Source organism: Aplidium turbinatum, chromosome 2, assembly GCF_918807975.1.
Source record: "Aplidium turbinatum chromosome 2, kaAplTurb1.1, whole genome shotgun sequence".
Taxonomy (NCBI): domain Eukaryota; kingdom Metazoa; phylum Chordata; class Ascidiacea; order Aplousobranchia; family Polyclinidae; genus Aplidium; species Aplidium turbinatum.
The window spans coordinates 44,238,858-44,246,191 of NC_137473.1; positions in this window are offsets into that span (position 1 = coordinate 44,238,858).

Below are 7,334 nucleotides of genomic sequence, written 5' to 3' on the forward strand. Positions count from 1 at the left end.
AAGGAAATTATCGGGTAGGCTACCGTAGCCTAGTTATCCCGACTAGCAAAAATTTGTTCCAAGAACCCAGTTAGCCTAACAGTTCATTTTTACATTGTAGTAACAGAATGGAAAGGCTAACCAAATGTGTGGCCTATCGTTTTAACGTCGCTAAACGTTGAAATCGTGTAGAAAAGGGTGCTTTTGCTGACTAGGATACGTTGAAACTGAGAAACATTCACAGAAGCCCTACGATACGTTGCATTTTTAAGATAATGTATTCAGACGTTGAATCAATGTACAAATGAAATGTTATGCTAAATGGGTTCTTGGAACAAATCTTAAGGCTTCTGTGAATGTTTCTCAGTTTCAAAGTATCCTAGTCAGCAAAAGCTCCCTTTTCTACACGATTTCAACGTTTAGCGACGTTAACACGATAGGCCACACATTTGTTTAGCCTTTTCATTCTGTTACTACAATGTAAAAATGAACTGTGTTTTTGGAACAATTTTTTGCTGGTCGGGATAATTAGGCTAAGGTACCCGATAATTTCCTTTCAATCCAAGCTGTAGGCCACACATTTGTTGGTCCAAACTAATCATTTTAACTATTCAAAAGTACTAACTTATAGACATAAACATGATCTTTTTTTTTTTTTTTTGTAACATTTTCTTTGTTTTATTTTTCCTTTATATCTTAAATTTTTCTGAAAGTGTTGCGACCGTTCCAAATGTCTTTCAACTCAATAACTTACTTCGGTCACAAGCACGTTTTAACGTTCGCGTTTTGTCGCTTCTACCTTTTTCTACACCTTTGCTATGTTGACGTGTATTGTTTTTGGTATCATGATCAGAAGGAAAAACAACTGAACTGACATGACGAATTCAAGCACGTTTTAACGTTCGCGTTTTGTCGCTTCTACCTTTGCTATGTTGACGTGTATTGTTTTTCATATGTTGGTCAGAAATAAAAACAACTGAACTGACATGACGAATTTTAATTTAATAGTTCAAACATTTTCTTTTTATTCCTTTCTGCACGATTTCAACGTTTAGCGACGTTAAAACGATGTAAAAACGGCACTTATAATTAGGCTACGGTACCCGATAATTTCCTTTCAAAATTTCAAAAACTCGCCGAATAGGGCACTCGCCGAAAAAGGCTCTCGCCGAATAGGGAACTCGCCGAATCGGACTAGTCGAATCGGACTCGCCGAATCGGACTCGCCGAATAGTAGCAGACCCATTACACCCTGGGTAGAGGTGGGCGTGGGCGGTGTTTGTCAACAACCAGTATAAGCCGGGAGTCAAACCAGGATTGCATAATTGGAAAGCGAGCGCGTCACCGCTGCGACTTTGTATACTTGTGTTTAAAATTCAGAGACTAAATTGGACATTCATTAACAACTTTAGAATACAACAAATAAACTACATGTACAAATGTACATGATGTAAACTAATATACGTAGTACATACATACAGGAATTATTGCGCGAGGGTCTTTCTACTACAGTCTGGATATCGCTGACGGAGTGACGGTGATCGGCGACGACACGCAAAAGATACTGTTTTTGTTCTTCGTCACATGTGTGTAATGTGTTGTATTCCGTGATCAACGCCACTCCACGCTCGGCAATGTCACTTACAACCTTCATTTCACTCACAATTGCTCTCGCTCTTTGATACGCGTCATTGGTTTCCCAGTTATCTGGATCTATCTCCAAAAATGATGAAGACAAATTCAGAGCCTTAAAAAATCTGTTTGTATTTGATGTAACAAAATCAATGAATGACCATTTTATTTGAAAACCAAAGACTTGTTGTATTTGGCCTGCCGTCATCATATTCACGAGATAGTTCTCGAGGCGATATTTTTATGTGTGATGGGTCGTTCGACTGGTCCGGACATTCTACTCTTCAAGCGTTTTCAAATGAAATGGTCATTCATTGCTAAAGATGATGTACAATGTGCGTGAACTGACGACGAGGCTTTAAAGCATGTGACAGACGTAGCAGATGCCATAAGAACCTTCGCTAATGAAAATTGTTAATACAGCAACATTGTGACGACTACAGAGCTCCTTGAGTTGACCATCATATTCTTGGGTAGAGTTCCTCTTCGTGGCATCAAAATCATGGCTCCTGGTGCCCTTCATCGTGCCAGGTGGATGGCGAAAGCCATCTATGCACTCAAAGTTGGGATGTACCGAAAACAGTACACGTTGACTAAAAGGGAGGATGTCGCTTTGCGCAATATCTGTGTGTTTGTTGTGAGAGTGTACGTGAAAGCTTGGTTTCTCGCCCCATCGCCGATTCTTGCACTATCTCAGGATCTCGCATTTCTCAACAACTCGATCAGTACAAGGATATTCATTCAAAGATGGCAAAGGCCGCAGTGAACAAGATGTTGCGTCATTTGTGGTACCTGGGAGAGGAGCTTATCGCGTTGGCATTCTTTGATAATTCTTTATCATCAGACACTAAACGGAAGATGATGACTCCAATAAAGACATGTGACGAAGGAGTACAGCCTAGTAAAAAAGCTGTAATTGGCCACAAAGAAATTGCAGACAAAAGTTTGAAAGTTTTTGCTACATCAAATACAAACCGATTTTAAGGCCCTGAATTTGTCTTCATCATTTTTGGAGATAGACCCAGATAACTGGAAGACCAATGACGCGTATCAAAGAGCGAGAGCAATTGTGAGTGAAATGAAGGTTGTAAATGACATTGCCGAGTGTGGAGTGGCGTTGATCACGGAATACAACACATTACACACATGTGACGAAGAACAAAAACAGTATCTTTTGCGCGTCGTCGCTGATCACCGATATCCAGACTGTAGTAGAAAGACCCTCGCGCAATAATTCCTATATATATGTATGTACTAAACAATAAAAACTATTAATACTGCAAAAAATGCTCAATGCCAAGCAAAAAGCCAAGCAGAGCGAAATAAATCAAATATATATAGTTATTACTCTCTAAACCCTTGACAGCCTGTTTTAACCTAAAAGGAGGACCTTCTGATGATTACCCTTTTAGGGTGAAACAGGCTGTCAAGGGTTTAGTTTAGACAGTGGTTCTCAACCTTTTCTGAGTCATGGCCCCCCAGACTGTGGCTCTAAAAGACCATGGCCCCCTTGAGTGAAATAAAAATGTATTTGTTTAAAGAACAACGAAACAAAATCAATAAAAACAGTTAACGAGTGATTAAATGATTTAATGCTTTCTTTTTCGTAATAGACTACGCCAGTAAATCAAGTGTATCCTTAATTGTTACGTTACAATCACAAAAGATGATGCAACATGCAGTGAGATAGAACATACGATGAAAAAACATGCTTTTAGCTAGCTTTACGTTACTAACACCTACATGAGTGATTTTTGTGTCACAATTCTACGTTTCTGTCAATACATGTTATAATTCATTAATGAAGCCTTTTATCGTGGCTCCCCTGAGAACGCTTTGTGGCCCCCTTGGGGGGCCGAGGGCCACGGTTGAGAACCCCTGGTTTAGAGGTTAATAACTATGTATGTACTATGTATGATATATTAGTTTACATCATGTACATGTAGTTTATTTACTGTCTTCTAAAGTTGCTATTGATTGTCAAATTTAGTCTCTGAATTTTAAACACAAGTATGCAAAGTTGCACATTTTGTATATGTAGACCAGTTAGTATAATTCGTAATACAGACGTACATGAGTTTATAAACAGACTATAGAGTAATTATTAAACTGTATTTTTCTTGCAATATACCATGGCACTGTACCATATTTTTTTACTGTACCGTATCATATCATATCTGTATCACATCCTCTCAAAACGTTAAAATGGGGGTAAACGACAAAACTTTGAACCCCGGTAGCAACCTCTAAATATCAACCAATCTTTATGAAAATTCACATATATCATTTTCTCATCAATGGTAACAATATTTTAGGGTGAGACATTAACATTTACAAAAAAAGTTTTTTTGGACCACCCTAGTACAGGGGTGCAACCTAGTTCGTACCCTGAACAGTTCGTACCCTCAGTTCGTACCCTGAAAAGATCGAGAGAAAAAATTAAAAAAAGCCGAAGTCGCTGATCGCAGTTTCATAGCACAAAGCCGAACTCGCTGATCGGAGCTTCCGCAAACAAACTCGAGGGTTAGGGTTAGCGGAAACTGCAGAAAAATGAAACAGCGGAAAAATATTTGCGGAAACTGCGATCAGCGAGGGTTAGAGCATAGATTACTCTATGGTTAGGGTAAAGGTTACCGGGAACTGCAGTTAACGGAAACTGCAAAATTACGAAAAAATGTTTGCGGAAACTGCGATCAGCGAGGATTAGGGTTAGAGCATAGATTACTCTATGGTTAGGGTTAGCGGAAACTGCGGAAAAATGTTTGCGGAAACTGCGATGAGTGAGGGTTAGCATTAGGATAGGGTTACTGTTAAGGTTAGCGGAAACTGCGATCAGCAACTTCGGCTTTGTGCTATCTTTTCCTCGATCTTTTCAGGGGGAAAATTTTAAAATGTTTGCGGAAACTGCGATCAGCGACTTCCGCTTTTTTTAATGTTTTCTCTCGATCTTTTCAGGGTACGAACTGAGGGTACGAACTGTTCAGGGTACGAACTAGGTTGCATCCACCCTACAGCACCACAGATGTTTTTTCCACTTTGATGGTCGGAACTCGGAAATAAGCTTAGACAGGATTGAATAGCACTTACCAAAATTATTTTCCTTCGATTCTCTCGTTATTTCTACTGTGATCTAAAAACAAACCTTTGACAGTTTTTACTGAAATAATAATAATCATTTCACTTAACACTTTTCATTAGGCTGTCATTCATTACTACATGTGTGCTTCTCTCTGTTTTTGTTTTATTTTTTGCCGTTTGTATTTTGGGTTTTGTGGCCATGCTAACTACTGATAGCCTACTACATAATTTTTCATTCAGGCACGTTTTAAACCTTTCAAGGTTTTGCCACCTTTTCCCGTTCGTTAACGTGCTGGTAGGTTTATATCGATTTTTGTGGTTAGTATCTTTTTCGTCCCGGACGCGTTAATGATGAAAAATAAAATGATTGATTGATAGATTCAGTTCAGAACAGAAGGAAAGGAGTCAATTTAGTCAAAGTAAACCCAAAAAGCAAGGTAAGGGTTGCCAACCTGTCTTCACCAAAAAAAGCCTGACCTAGTCACAAAAAAAGCCTAAAAAAAGCCAGTAAAAAATAGCTGAAAAAGCCAAGAAAAAGCCAATTAGTATTCATTAAACATACACATATAAAAAGTGCACAACCAAATAGAGTCCCACCGAACTTTGACTTCAGCGAAAACGCAGAAACACAGTTAATGAAAAGACAGGCAACTAAAAAGTTTTCTAGTTTCGGCTTCAAAACGACATTCGGTCGGACACTATAACTAAATATAAGGTAGAAATTACTGCTCCAATTGACGCTGACCGAATTTTTTTTCTAAAAAAAATTGGGAAAGATAAAATTAAGCCAAAATTATGTTGGTTTTTTATTAATTTGACAAAAAATCGATAAAACATGAAAAAGAGCCTAATTTTTCTGGCTTTTTTTATTTAAAAAAATTAAGCCAAGGGAGTTGAAAAACAGCCAGATTCTCAAAAACTAGCTTCAAAAAAACCAAATTGGCAACTCTGGCAGGGTTGGCAGAGAAGTGCTGCCAAATGCATAACAATTTCCCGCCTAAACTGGTAAAAAAAAAACAGGCTCAAAAGTAACCCATTTTTATGGAGTAAAAAGCGACCTAAAGTGGTCCAAATCTGTAATAGTACAAAATCTCCCAAAACCAAATAACTGTTTTTTTGTGCAAAACAAAGCTGACATTACACAAAGGGTTTCAATAAGTATTTCAAATATTGAGCATTGCAAGCAAAAGTTGTTTTTATTTCGAACTATCACAGCGAAAACAATGCACGTTAACATAAGTTACATAACATAGGTCTAGAAAAAAGCAAAAGCGAACAAAACGGGAACTTTAAAACATGCTTGACCGAAATAAGTTCTTGAATTAAAAAAATTAGCATGATGGCAATTAACCATATTTTTTTGGTAGTGAGGAGGGCAAATCATTTCAGACGTGCTTTACTTGGCTCGTTTTGGAATATTATTCAAAAACCTTGCAATCGCTGACAAATAGGTCATCACAAGCTTGAAAATTCCTTTTTTCAACACGAACTTAATTAAATAGACTCAACCAGACTTTGAAAGCATAAGCAGTTTTTTGCTCTTTGTCACTACCTTAATTTAAGAATAGACTTTTCATCAGCAGCTCTGTGCAATGAAGCGTGACGTGGAATACAATCACGATGCTGCTTAATTAGCAAGCATCAAATTGCTTGTGATTACTTAATGACTGGTTTAGCAGATAGAAGAATCTTCATAAGAGCGTGGAATCAACGTTAATAACCAAGGAACTGACTGTTATATTTTATTCAAGTTACTTCTATAAGAAAAACAAGCCAATGTTATACAAGGTTCTAGTAACTGCACAATTGCACATAAGCTATGGCGGCGCTTGAAAGAACTGCTGCCTGCTGGTAATGTGTTACTGTGTTGGTGTAAAAGCAAAATGCTGTTGGTCTGCAGTTCTGATAGAGTTGATATTTGTTGCTGCTTAGCTGTGTCTTTATAATAATTTTAAGTCAATTGTCTTATTTGCTACAATAAGTATAGGCTAAGTAGGTTTCCGCTTGTAGCCTTTTTTTTGCTTTTATAGTCCTATCACTCATGACCTGCTTGCACTGAATATGAATCAACTGGAGTAGGCCAATAAGTCTTGTTAATTGGAAATAACTTTAAGAATGCCATTCACCAAGCTCGTTTATTTAACCCTCTGTCTACCGTGAGGTCCAATGGACCCCACAACAAATTTCGCTTTGCGATGCCTCAGGACATAAAGCAGATGCAATATTGATATACCGGTACCTTGACTTTTCACAGCTTTGCTTGATCTTTAGAACAATATAAAAATTATTGATCTCAAACAAAAGTTGGTAGCACAGAAAAAAAATAGCATCTTGTAGCCTACCGTGAGGTCTAATGGACCCTAAGCCCAGGGCCGAATTTCTCTGATGGGGGACTCGGGGCACTTTTAGATCGGGGACCCCCTGTGCAAAAAAAAATTTTGCTCCTACGGCGCGAAAAACCATCTCTAGATCTCTAGCCTACGTCTACATCAGTCCAGTACTGCACAGCATTTTGCAGAAACTTCAAAGGCTGAAGGGAAAATAATAACACAAAATCACATTTTTTCCACACAGGGGGGGCCTTCAAATGTCGGGGGGCCGGGGCACCTGCACCCTCTGCCCCCCCCCCTAAATCCGGGCCTGCC